Raw genomic sequence first — 12,440 nt, forward strand, 5'->3', positions numbered from 1 at the left:
CTTCCAGTCTGTTATTCAAACTTAATCAGCATGACAAAGTGATCTCCAGCCTTGTCCTCGTCAACACTCTCTCGTCAACACACCTGTGTTAATGAGAGAATCACTGACATGAAGTCAGCTGGTCCTTTTGTGGCAGGGCTGAAATGCAGTGGAAATGTTTTTGGGGGTTTCAGTTCATTTGCATGGCAAAGAGGGACTTGCACTCTTCATAACATTCTGGAGTATATGCAAATTGCCATCATACAAACGGAGGCAGCAGACTTTGTAAAAATTTATATTTGTGTCATTCTCAAAACTTTTGGCCACGACTGTAGACTGCAGTGGAATGAAGGTTCTGTGTAATATCGTATCCTCCACGCTCCGGCTCATTCTTTCCTGACAGTGGGAAAGAACTGGACATTCCACACAAGCTTCATGAAAAGGTCCTGGGCTGATAACATGGAGGTGAGCGGAGACATGTTCATTCACCATTAAACAGCCTGGAGTTCTGGCTCTGGGGTGACATTTCCCATAGGTACATATCTAGGGTCAGTACATACTGTATCTAGAGTGTGGAAAATGTGAAACTGACCAAAGATCACCATCTAGGGGCAACTTCACCCTTCTCTGGGAGTTCTGCATCAGACTTCCGCTAGATAAGTTGAATCCTAACTTCCACAAATGTTTTTACTAAATGTTTATACTTAAAAATATATATATTTAACCAAGTCAGTTCAGAACAAATTCTTATTTTCAATGACGGCCTAGGAACAGTGGGTTAACTGCCTGTTCAGGGGCAGAACGACAACCTTGCAACCTTCCGGTTACTAGTCCAACGCTCTAACCACTAGGCTACCCTGCTGCCCCAACAATACATGACTAATTGAAAACTCAGTTAGGATTCTCCCCATCGTGATGAAAATGGCATGATTGCATAGCAAGTAGAGCTGTTTGAGGACTAGACCGATAGCAAGAACAAACAGATCTGGGACTAACTCCATTGATGACATTGTTTTACATTACAGTTCCATGGGGAGTTGGCAAGAGAGCAGAAACAGACTGGCACCCAGACTAGAACTCATAGGGACATGAATCCCCCTGTGCTGACTGCTCTGAAATGGAGGGAGTGTTGGGATGGTCAGTGAGAAATGGACAGATCACTCTGGCCCAGACTTCCTTCCGCCGGGCCTTTCTGCTCCAGGCCACCTGCTGTGGCTTTCACTGAGAGGACCGCAGGCAGGCAGAAACACGCGCACGCACAAAAACGCATGCTCAAAGTCTACACACAAGCACACGTACACACACAAATTAGTGTGCGCACTAAGGAAACTCACTGATGAATACACACATTCAGTACAGCCAAGAGGCCATCTCAATGACACCTCTATGTGCTCTTCCTACCAAGGACAGAGAGTGAGAGCGAGGGAGAGAGAGAGAAGGAATAGGACACAAACAAACAGACAAACTGGTTAGCTGATGGATATCAGTCAACCTTGTTGTTCTGGGTCATGGCTACTGTTACCGAACAAGGTAACTTAGACATAAAGCTGATGCCTGACAATAATGAATGGTGCAGGTGAAATTACATAATGTACACTAAATATCAGTCAGTGACCAATGGGAACATTGATTGACACTAGGGCTGTGGTGGTTACGACATTTTGTCAGCCAGTGATTGTCATGCAAATAAACTGCCGGTCTCGCGGTAATTGACCGTTAATTAACAAACACATTTAGCATCTCCTGGCTTCCACGCATAGCTTTTACAAGCCACTGATGCAGACCTTTGGAACATCTACATTTAAAAATTCTAATAAATCCATTTAATATAGCCTACACATTCGCAATAAGTCCATTCTTTATTTTAGACAGGTCTAAAGAAACATGACATGAAGAAAATGTATTCTATTTCAGAAGAACATACTCTTGTTAAGGAGTTGTCCTTATGTTAGACCCTGATATGGCTATGCCATATGGCTGTTGATGTTTAATACATTCTAAGGCTACATGATGGGACTTTAACGATGATATGAAAAAAAGTTGCAATCTGCACACTCTTCATCAGCCTCTCACAATTTGACAAGCACTTGATAATATTCTCATCAGGACTCAAATTTCCCCGCGGCATCCCACTTGTGTGGCTGTAATGCCCCCTAAAAAAAAATCCAAGCCTTTTGAGGCCAAAGTGGCCGTTGTGCCCTTGGGCTGAATATAATAGGCTAATTATAATTCCCTTCTCCCAGCTGCCGTGCTCCGAAGCACCTCTCACTCACATGGCTCTCTCAGATGTCGCCAATGCCCGTCACATGATCGGGTTCTTCTCGCAGGAATTTCAGCTAAGGAGTAGGCTATAAGTGAATGAAGACAGAAACATCGGGGACGCAACCGCTCGAGTCCCCCTTATCGAATTCCTAGGTGCATATTGAAGATAGAACTGTCCACATTTAGCCTACTTTTCTTCAGCCAACATGATGAGTAGGCCTAACGAACAGCAAAAGCACTAGCCTATGTCAATCTACTATCCACCATAGTACATACGTTGACCTATTCTATTGTTTAACTTGTCCTCCTGTGCGATAAATAAATATTCGAAACATACTCTGCTACAGTTGTGGGATGCAATAGATCCCAAATTAATACAACCACCCAGCATTAAAAAAAAACAATTTAAAAGAAATGAGGCTGATCATTTAGCTTAAAAATGTTGATAAAATGTTAGGCAATTTTTTCACATTATAAGCGCAGCAATGAGCACATGGCAGTAGGCTATAAGCGCAAATGTTCCAAAATGCAATCAATTAGCGGGAAAATCATCTTTCCCAAACATGAAACTCACGTGCAGCTATGTCTGCCAGTTAAGCTCTACGCCGGTTATAAAGCAGGTTAATGTGCTTAATTTGAAGTTAATTGGCGAACATATACTGTGACGTTGGATTCAGACCCCTTGACTTTTTCCACATCTTGTTAGGTTACAACCTTATTCTAAAATGTATTACATTATTTCCCCCCCCCTCAATCTACACACATTACCCCATAATGACAAAGCAAAAACAAGTTTAGAAATGTTAGCTTTTTTTTTTTTTCAGACCCTTTACTCAGCACATTGTTGGAGCACTTTTCTTTGGCAGCAATTACAGCCAAATCTTCTTGGGTATGACGCTATAAGCTTGTCGCACCTGTATTTGGTGAGATTCTCCCATTCTTCCCTGCAGATCCTCTCAAGCTCTGTCAGGTTGGATGGGGAGTGTTGCTGCACAGCTATTTTCAGTTCTCTCCAGAGATGTTCAATCAGGTTCAAATCAAGGCTCTGGCTAGGCCACTCAAGGACATTCAGAGACTTGTCCCGAAGCCACTCCTGCGTCGTCTTGGCTGTGTGCTTAGGGTCGTTGTGCTGTTGGAAGGGGAACCTTCGCCCCAGTCTGAGGTCCTGAGCGCTCTGGAGCAGGTTTTCATCAAGGATCTCTCTGTACTACTCTGTTCATCTTTGCCTTAATTCTGACTAGTCTCCCAGTACCTGCCCCTGAAAAACATCCCCACAGCATGATGCTGCCACCACCATACTTTACTGTAGGGATAGTGCAAGGTTTCCCCCAGATGTGACGCTTGGCATTAAGGCCAAAGAGTTCAATCCTGGTTTCATCAGACCAGAGAACCTTGTCTGTAGGTGTCTCTTGGCAAACTCCAAGTGGGCTGTCATGTGCCTTTTACTGAGGAGTGGCTTCCATCTGGCCACTTTACCATAAAGGCCTAATTGGTGGAGTGCTGCAGAGATGGTTGTCTTTCTGGAAGGTTCTCCCATCTCCACAGAGGAACTCTGGAGCTCTGTCAGAGTGACTACCGGGTTCTTGGTCACCTCCCTGACCAAGGCCCTTCTCTCCTGACTGCTCAGTTTGGCTGGGCGTCTAGCTCTAGGAAGAGTCTTGGTGATTCCAAACTTCTTCCATTTAAGAATGATTGAGGCCACTGTGTTCTTGGGGACCTTCAATGCTGCAGAAATGTTTTGGTACCCTTCCCCAAATCTGTGCCTCGGCACAATCCTGTCTCGCACCTCTACGGGCAATTCCTTCAACCTCATGGCTTGTTTTTTGCTCTGACATGCACTGTTAACTGTGGGACCTTATATAGACAGATGTGTGCCTTTGAAAATCATGTCCAATCAATTGAATTTACCACAGGTTGATCTAATCAAGTTGTAGAAATATCAAGGATCCATGGAAACAGCATGCACCTGAACTCAATTTCAAGTCTCATAGCAAAGGGTCTGAATACTTACAGTTCCAGTTAAAAGTTTGGACACACCTACTCATTCCAGTCTTTTTCTGTACTTTTAATATTTTCTACATTGTAGAATAATTGTGAAGACATCAAAACTATGAAATAACACATATGGAATCATGTAGTAACCAAAAAAGTGTTATATTTGTCCACGCAGCCACCCTTTGCCTTGATGACAGCTTTACACACTCTTGACATTCACTCAACCAGCTACCTCTGTGGCAGTAGATAAGTTAATTAGAGTTACCAGTTAACTGCCTTGTTCAGGGGCAGAACAACAGATTTTTACCTTGTCAGCTCAGGGATTTGATCTAGCAACCTTTCGGTTACTGGCCCAACGCTCTAAACACTAGGCTACCTGCCTCCCCAATCAGGCCTTCGTGGTCGAATTGCTGTAAAGAAACCAGTACTAAAGGACACCAATAAGAAGAAGAGACTTGCTTGGGCCAAGAAACACGAGCAATGGACATTAGACCGGTGGAAATCTGTCCTTAGATTTTTGGTTCCAACCGCTGTGTCTTTGTGAGACGCAGAGTAGGTGAATGGATGATCTCCGCTTGTGTGTTTCCCACCTTGAAGCATGGAGGAGGTGTGATGGTGTTTTGCTGGTGACAGTGTAGGTTATTTATTTAGAATTCAAGGCACACTTAACCAGCATGGCTACCACAGCATTATGCAGCGATACCCCATCCCATCTGGTTTGCGTTTAGTCCCACTATAATTTGTTTTTCAACAGGACAATGACCCAACACACCTCCAGGCTGTGTAAGGGTTATTTGACTAAGAATGAGTGTGATGGAGTGCTGCCTCAGATGACCTGGCCTTCACAATCAACCGACCTCAACCCAATTGAGATGGTTTGGGATGAGTTGGATCGCAGAGTGAAGGATAAGCAGCCAACAAGTGTTCAGCATATGTGGGAACTCCTTCAAGACTGTTGGAAAAGCATTGCAGGTGAAGCTGGTTGAGAGAATGCCAAGATTGTGCAAAGTTGTCATCAAGGCAAAGGGTGGCTACTTTGAATAATCTAAAATGTAAAGTATATTTTTATTTGTTTAACACTTTTTTGGTTACTACATAATTCCATGTGTGTTATTTCCTAGTTATGATAACTTCACTATTATTCTACAATGTAGAAAAAATTAAAATAAAGAAAAACCCTTGAATGAGTAGGTGTCCAAACTTTTGACTGGTACTGTATATAAATAAGGTATTTCTATGTCTAAAAACCCGTTTTCACTTTGTCATTATGGGGTATTTTGTGTAGATTGCTGAGGATATTTTTAGTTATTTAATCCATTTTAGAATAAGGCTGTAATATAACAACATCTGGAAAAGTCAACGGGTCTGAATACTTTCCGAAGGCACTGTAGGCCTATGGGCTAGGATACAAGGTGTGCGACTATGATTTGAAAATGGCGACAAAAAAAGGTATGCGCTGTTTCTTGCCTGAATGCACAAGCTGGGCATCATTAATCAGTAATAATACATCATTCACAGGTGATAGGCTAATATTGTCACCCATCAGACTATTCTTAACCTCTCTAGGGTACCTGACCAACACCCAGTGAGATTGCGGAGCGCCAAATTCAAATACAGAAATACTCATTATAAAAATTCAGAAAAGACAACTATTTTAAATAGGTTTAAAGATGAACTTCTTGTGAATCCAACCACAGTGTCAGATTTCAAAAATGCTTTACGGCGGAAGCATACCTTACAATTATTTGAGAACATAGCCCAGCAGACAAATCATTACAAACAGTAACCAGCAAAGTAGAAGAGTTACACAAGTCAGAAATAGAGATCAAATTAATCACTTACCTTTGATGATCTTCATATGTTTGCACTCAGAAGACATTCATTTATTCAATAAATGTTCCTTTTGTTCGATAAAGTCTCTCTTTATATCCGAAAACCTCCGGTTTGTTCACACGTTTTCTTCAGTATTCCACAGGCTCAAACGCAGTCACAACATGCAGACAAAAAAATCCAAATGATATCCGTAAAGTTCATAGAAACATGTCAAACGATGTTTATATTCAAACCTCAGGTTGCTTTTAGCCTAAATAATCGATCATATTTCAACCGGACAATAACGTTGTCAATATAAAAGGTAAACAAGAAAGGCACTCTCTCGGTCGTGCGCATGAAAAAGCTCTGTGTCACGGCAGGGTCCATTAATTCAGACTGCTCTTACTCCCTCATTTTTCAGAATACAAGCCTGGAACAATTTCTAAAGACTGTTAACATCTAGTGGAAGGCATAGGAACTGCAATTTGAGTCCTAAGTCAATGGATAATGTAATGGCATTGAATAGAAAACGACAAAAAAAAGAAATCCTACTTTCTGAATGGATTTTTCTCAGGTTTTCACCTGCCAAATCAGTTCTGTTATACTCAGACATTATTTTAACAGTTTTGGAAACTTTAGAGTGTTTTCTATCCAAATCTACTAATTATATGCATATCCTATCTTCTGTGCCTAAGTAGATGGCAGTTTAATTTGGGCATGCTTTTCATCCAAAATTTCAAATGCTGCCCCCTACACTAGAGAAGTTAATTTAATGTTGTATTTACATATACTAAATAATATGTGTATCAGTTTTGATTTAGAATGGACCATTATCATGCACCTGCCTCAGAACAAGGGCATTAGAAAAAAATACATGTCATCTATGCACTTAAATAGAGAATGGAGGACACCTTTCCCATGGTTAATTTTTATGCCTGCCAGGTAAGCTATACTCCTGCTGTAAAGCAAAGCAATGTTCATAATATTAGGAAAGTTCATAATATAGTAGGCCTAGGATGTCAGTGTGATTAGAGGGACAATCGAGTACTGAGTACCAGGCAGTTAGAAAGTTTGGTAGGCTACTAATGACCATCCGCAGCATCAACACATGGGGAAGCCTAATTACCCTGACTAAGCGGTCACGTGAAATTTGACTAGCACCATGACTCGTGACCGCACGGTCACCGTAACAGCCCTAATTGACACAATAGCTTTGTTTCTATTAACTTGTCCAGGGATTTCTTGTTGCCATTTAGAATGCTTAGAAAATAGATGCCACAATTGCCTGCTAGTGTGCGTTTCCATTAAACTGTTGTGTCGATAAAAACAGCTGGAAGTCACACCAAAAGAAAACATAGTGTTGAATAAAAGTGTAGTGGTTGAAGTGTTTTCATTACCCATTTAGGCAAATTTCACATTAATAAATTGCCGACTGTATGTAAGCTATCCCTCCGATCATGTCTCAGGTAGCCTGCGAAAAGCAAGCACCTATAGAATGCAATAATTGACTATTATTTGCGATACTCAAATAATTCTCAAGTGCCAACGTATCGCCACAGTCCCTGCAATGGTGAAACTTGCACTCCTGTAGATCAGAAATAATTGGATGGTGAAACTTATTCAGACACTCTTCAGTCAGGACAATCCTTGTCCTGCAAATATAAATGTATTTTTGTTACATTTTATTTTGCTAGCAGTGGTCATTCAGAATAAAATGTGGAGTGTAGCTTATAGTTAAGTGATTACATCACGTGTCCCGCTTATCTTCAAAAGTATTCGGCGATCATAATTTATTCGAAAAACAGCGTTCCCATCATCATTTGTCGCAATAAAGAAAGTTAGACAAAAATAGATTATCCAACACTGTCGAACGGACAAAGATTGTCGATCTTTAGAAAATGTATCCTATATCTGCCTTTTCCATTACACGTCAATAAGAGATGGGTCTCCTTGCGTGATATATATGGTGACAATGCTTTTATCAAATAAACCTGGGTCAACGGAAACGTGCCCACTGTATAACGCAAGAAGAACCATCTCTTATGTTTGAATGAATGAAGAAGGAGCGTGATGGGGGAAGTTTCCACGGCAACCAGGGGTATGGGAGTAGCCCCGCCTTCTGGACGGACAGCTGTTAGCAGCTGACACCATGGCTGTAGACAGGGAGGGTCCTTAGAGCTTACCATGCTTTAAATCTCCAACAGATGCTGCGTCTTCCTCCGCATTCCTCCAATGCCAAGGCTTAAACTGGCCATTGGAAACTGCAGTCTTACAATATCAAACAATAAATATTTTAAAAGTATGGAAGTTGGAACATCACTTTACATTGGTGACTTATTCTATCAGCATAATTACAGAATTCGGCCTTAATGTAGTCTCTTACATGGCATGCAAGACAAGGCCAAACATGAATTTGAAATGAAGAGGTAGTATACATGTTGCCATGATTATTAAGGATGCAAGTATAGTGTGTGTTATGATGTTCAAAAACCACGTAGCCTACTATTAGAATTAGAACATCTCTCCACCTTTGGAGCTGTGCAAGGCTGCCAGCATCACAGAATACCTGGCTGCGTCTGCCAATACAGTAGTCAATCTTGAGTGTGTAGGAGCAGGTGACCACACACCTTCCATTTTTTTTACAGTAACAGCCAGAGAAAAACTATTTAAACTATCAACACCTACTTCTCAGGATTTGCGCTGACTGCCAATGTGTGCTGTGGTGACTTCAGTGACATCACCACCATTACTAACCCTTCCTTAAAACACTGTAGCTGTGTTTGAATACCCATACTAACATACTGTATACTATTAATTAATTTGAGTATATTGTAAACAAACGGTATCCTTTCAGTTGAGCGTACTCTGTCTCCCGGAAGTTGATGCTGTTGCTATGCAACCTCTTGCTAGCTTGTTAGCAAAACAAATTACTAGCTCGACTTCAGGTGTGTTCATAAACTCAATCTGGAGTGCCAGAGTGTGCTCTGGGCATTCGTAAATTCAGGTAGTTGTCAGATTGTCTGTTCGTAAATTCAGAGCTTTCCGCTCTCTGAACGCACAGTGGTTTTGTCAGAGCGTTCTGACCTCACAACCGCAGTCAAGCCCCCAAGCTAACTGGCTAGCTACTTCCAGACACAAATGAGAGAACACCTCACTGACCATTTAACTTGCCCTAGTAGAGCTGGTTAGGCTGTTTTTATGTTATCCAGAGCATTGGTTACTCGAACTGTGCTGCTGGCAACAATTTAATTACGCTTTTTTTGCTGACATTTACTGACACAGGTCATATTTAATGGGTGTTGAGCATTCGTAAATTCATCAGTTCTTCTGCGCTCTGCCACAGCCAGATAAGATAGCTCTGAAATCAGACTAGATAGCCAGAGCGAATTTACAAACACACCCGAACCTCTAAACCACTTACTAAGCTATGAATGACGTGAATAATCAAGTCAATAAACTTTGGGTAGTTAAATAGAATAAAGTAAATATAGTGGCAAGTTTGATGTATTAGTAGCCAACTAAAGTTACAGGAGGTAGCTAACACACCTGGGTACATATTGCTGTAATGATATGCTATGCTGTTCATAAGGACAGCGTAGCTAACAAATTGTCAGCCAACCTAATGTGTAAAGTAATTTATTTGAAAAGTCATTACTTTATTACATTGCTCAACCTTTTCTTAACATTTGTCAACAAATTTGTATCCACTCTCGTCGGAATGTGGCTGCATATTTCTCCACTATTTTCTTCAAATCCAAAAACGTGAAATAGTGTCCCATTGCTTGTATACTTTGTATTTTGACGAATGTAGTACGACATCCGGGAACTTTTGGCATACTAACTATATCCATACTACGTCTAATAAGCATACCACATGCTCAATTTGTGTCACAAATAGTATGGTTAGTATGAGTATTCGAACACAGCTTGTGTTCAGTCACACCAATGTACACAACTGTAGCTTGACGTCACTTACTGGCTGCATGGTATTGAAGTAGGGATGGTAAGATTAAGCTACATCCTACGCTACTTCCTTCAGCAATTAGCTCCCTGATGTAAAGAGAAGTTCCCCCAATATCCTTGGTTCCACACTCAACAATTATCTCTATGTTATATGTAGCTACGACAGACAGACACTACCATTGGCCTGGCATCGCCACGGGTTCAGGGTCATATTCAATAGAGTAAAACGTAGCAACTGAAAAATACAGTAGCTTATTGAAGTTCAGGTAGTCCGTCCCTATTTCAGTCAAATTTCTTTCATTGGTGTCTAATATACATACGGCCCAGCTCTCCCATCTCCCAGCTGGAACAGTTTACTAAAAGCTCATAGAAGGCAAGCCCACTCGGCGTTATTCACATGCTATTCACAACTCATCAATACTTCTGTCCCAGATCCAGCTGACGTTCTCGCTGTAAGGCACTGGCGTGGGTGTGAAATGTCCTCATTCCCACTGACAGTCTCTAGAGAATCAGACCCATGTCTCTCAAGTCATGACCTACTGTATGTGACTGATGTTCTCGTCCTTCTATCACAGTGGCTTCTCAATCAGTTTGGTTGTAAATCTTTTGTAAGGCATTTGTTATTACTGTGCGGTTACCATGTTGTGCCTTAGGTAACCTATATACCGGGTCATTTCTGTACTATAACATTAAATGCAACCAATATCACAGAGCAACACACAGTGAATGCTAGTGGACGTTAAGCTAATGTTGGTTCCTCCAAGAGGGTGCATCAGTGTATTCATGAATAGGTTCTAGCCTACGGGGTCACATTTGGGGCTTTGGTAATGTCTAGGTTGCTCTGAATCCTGAGGACGACAGTAGACATAACAATGCTTAAAGGCCTTGGACCTTTCAGACATAGTATTTTATCCCTGCAACGATAGTCAGTCAGTAGTTCTCTCCATTGAACTGACATCGCTCCAAACATCTGTTGGTGTATTTGGACGTTTTACAAGCTCAAGCATATGCCTCAGATATTTTTAACATAGGGTGGTGTGGAGTTGGTATTCTTTTAAGAGGTAGTACTCTATCCCCTTCTACCAATTGAACCTCGGTATTTGCATTCTGGGATGATTAGTGTGGGCCTATGCCGAAATTGAATTTGAGGTAATTAATTTCTTCACTCGCATTACTGGAAATCGTGTAGGAATGGACTACGTGTAGCTTGCAATGCACATCTTCAATTTACCAATCACATTCCGTACAGTTGCTTTAACTTAATTACCTGTCAGCAATCTTCAGGACAATCAAGACTAGGATTTGTTACATTTGAACATGGCCATGCGGTGACAAGAGTCCAGACAATGCTACATTTGTTGCTTCTTCAGCTAACTGTTCCATGTGTTCGGTATTGGAGCAGTCGTCTCGAAATATCGGACACTCGATTGCCATCGAGAAACGATTGTCGGGGTTTGAGAAAGGGGTGCAGGCTTTACGGAAACTCAAGCCATAGCCTACAAATACAACTTAAATTACAGGCTCAGACCAGAGATAGCCTTATTGTGAACTACACTTAGGCCTGTGAAGCGTATCTCCAAAAACGAATTGGAACTTATCACACTAAGATTGTCATGTAACTTTAATAATAGGCTATTGACCGCTATTCGTAGGGGTCAGAAAAATGATGTGCAGACAATGCCTTGAAAAATCGACCATAGAGGGCTGGTAGGCCTACCATGACTATTTGGATCGTCAACTTGTTTTTTTGTTTTTTATCATGATAAACAATCTTACCTTTTAGAAATCCACGCTCTTGTGCCACATGCGCCTGTGTTTGTATTTCCAATTTATTTCTGGGTTCGACGCAAAATCAGCTAGTATTCCAACATGGAAATCACAGTCGCCCCCATCCCGACTCCCTGCAACAAATCATCAGCCTTTCTCAATCGTTTTTGTGCTCGGTGAATGAAAAAAAAACAAGGAATTTAAATCAAAGCCAGACGAATGTTGAAGAAAATAAATTATTAAAAGGGGCTGACACAGACAGAAATTCAATGCATAAAACCCCAGCGAAATGTGTCCAGCGACATGATGACAAAAGAAGTCGTCAAAAGTAACCCAGTTCCTGTAGATACACTTCCTACCTCTAAACTTACGCCAGCCCGCATCCACCCCCACTACAACATGGCCGACCTGACTCCAGGGAATGACGCCGTAGCTGGAGATACCAACCCTACAGACCGGTGTCGAGATGGTAGGATGATCATCACAGGATGATCACCCCCCTCACCCCCTTGAATAAACCCCCTTATATAATAATATATATATATATATATATATATATATATATATATATATATATATATTGAAAGGGAGAAGTCATTGTCATTTGAACCAGAAATGCGTCTGTGTACGGTGTGTGTGGTTTCATGTGATTTGTTTATGAA

At 41.3% G+C, this 12,440-nt stretch overlaps 1 protein-coding gene across 1 annotated transcript in view; it reads right to left on the reverse strand.

The window, feature by feature from the left end:
- Nucleotides 1–11,922, reverse strand: part of LOC115105163 (tyrosine-protein kinase Yes-like) — a 51,363-nt gene extending 39,441 nt beyond the window's left edge. Inside the window, exon 1 of the mRNA XM_065007145.1 lies at nucleotides 11,788–11,922. The gene's annotated coding sequence lies outside the window, so the exon portion shown is untranslated. The remainder of the gene's footprint in view (nucleotides 1–11,787) is intronic.
- Between the last annotated feature and the right edge of the window lie 518 nt (nucleotides 11,923–12,440).

This window comes from Oncorhynchus nerka, linkage group LG22 (genome assembly GCF_034236695.1).
Source record: "Oncorhynchus nerka isolate Pitt River linkage group LG22, Oner_Uvic_2.0, whole genome shotgun sequence".
Classification (NCBI taxonomy): Eukaryota; Metazoa; Chordata; class Actinopteri; order Salmoniformes; family Salmonidae; genus Oncorhynchus; species Oncorhynchus nerka.